This window comes from Microtus ochrogaster, chromosome 5 (assembly GCF_000317375.1).
Source record: "Microtus ochrogaster isolate Prairie Vole_2 chromosome 5, MicOch1.0, whole genome shotgun sequence".
NCBI lineage: Eukaryota > Metazoa > Chordata > Mammalia > Rodentia > Cricetidae > Microtus > Microtus ochrogaster.
In genome coordinates this window covers 43,729,165-43,731,165 of record NC_022012.1, presented here as the reverse complement: position 1 = coordinate 43,731,165, position 2,001 = coordinate 43,729,165, and positions in this window count along the sequence as shown.

The window sequence follows — 2,001 nt, the reverse complement described above, 5'->3', positions numbered from 1 at the left end:
CACACACACACAACACTCACAATCAGCTCTGGTGGAAAGTACATATATATATATGAGAAACACACAATCAGCTCTGGTGGAAGGTACATTTATGTGTGAGAAACACACACACCCCTCAATGTGGTGGTTGTCAGATGATTCACCAACACACTCAATCTGCTTTTCCTTCTTCCAGGCACATGGTGGCCTTGTACGACTCTGCTCACAAAGTAGGTATGACTCAGTGACTTACTTTGCCTGATGAAATATAAGCAGAAGTGTGGAACACCCAGATAGGGCTTTGTTAAGTCTTTTCCCCCTGTATAGTAGTCAGCAAGGCTGCAGGTATCATGACCTGGCTTCAGAGTGAGGAACGCAAACAGGAGATTCATGATGGGCATGGCTTGTATATATGAAGGAAACGGGCTTGCAAATGGTCAAGAACACATCAGGATAGGAGTGTATATTCATATGTTTAGTGTCAATTTTTCTGATATAATTGTGGTGTGAAAGTGAAGTACATGATACTGTAAAGAAACTGCAGACACCCTGTTGACAGAGAATTCTTCAATTCACTTGTGTTGAAGTTGTGTGTCTATAGTTAGTCTATAGTTTTAGTCCATAAATGCGTGTGTTTCCAATCTGAATATTCACTGATTTGCTTACTTGTATTAGGAAGGGTTCTCTATAAGAACAGAACCAGAAGACCAAAAGAATCTTTATCTCTGTTTTCTGCCTCCTCTCTCTCTCTCTCACACACACACGGTTTATTAGATTAGCTAACACAATAGGAACTGGATAGTTTTAACAAAGTTAGACACTGAAGGAGGAGAGAACCAGATGCCCAAATGAGGAAGCAGGATGCTCGGCTAACTCAGTCCAAAGCTGAAAGGTCCCTGGAGGGTCTCAGGTGTTGAGTTCGTGTTGAAAAATCAAGGTGACTGGAGTATGGTGACAGTAGGAGACATGGTCACTCAGAAAAGAACGGGACATGCTGGCCTGTACTCTCCTTGCTCCTCCCGACTTCATTCCAGCACTTTTACCCATTTGAGGATTCTTTTTCCCCTAACCAAGTTGGGTCTGTCCGTAGGAGTCTCTGTCCAGTCTGACAGCCCCTAGACACACAGGCGCATTCCATCAACCCTAGGTAGGTACCTCTCAGCCCAGGCAAGCTGACAGCTCAGACCAACCACCACACTTATTAAAGCAAGGGAAATGAGACATGAAGACTAAGCTCAGAACACCACTCACGTACCGGTGACGTGAACAACTTCATTGCACTGCACTTCGGTTCTGAGTGTGGTATGTATTTTTGTTTACTCTCTCAGTGTGTGCATGTGTGCGTGTGTGTGTGTGTGATGTGTGTGTGCTAGTCACATTTTAATGGGTGCAGACATATCCTCCTTTAAAATTTAATGTGCATTGTAAATATTCTCACTTTAAATACACACACACACATAAACACACGTGCGCGCGCGCACATACACACACACACATACCTGATTTGTGGCTCTTACTGACTTTTGCAGTGTGCAAACAAGATGGCTGGCTCACCATCACTAGTCTTAAGTTAGGTAAAGCTACACTGTGTGCTGCCACAATGTAGTATTTTTCTCATGCAGATACAGCAGCCATAAGTACCTGTAAAGATGTAGATTACAGTAATATTCAATAATAATAATTTAATAGTGGTAGAATAATTAGGAAGCAATGCATAGTAATTACCGCTTATTTCATTTAGCTTTTCTAAAAAATGAAAAATTTCCTGAAAATTAAACAATTGGTTCTCAGAAGCCAGTACAAGCTCGTTAACCCCTACGTTATAATCGATTTAATTTGAGGACTTGTTACCATGGTATTATTTAACATATTATTTTGCTAAGTAAAGGAGCAGGGCTAGAGATTACAACAAATCCAAGGATGCAGGACTTAGGGATGTCACTGTTTCACTCAGTGCAGCTGGGGTGGAACACTAACCCGAAAGAAGAGAGGACGAAGGCTGTGCCATCATTTCAAAGACAG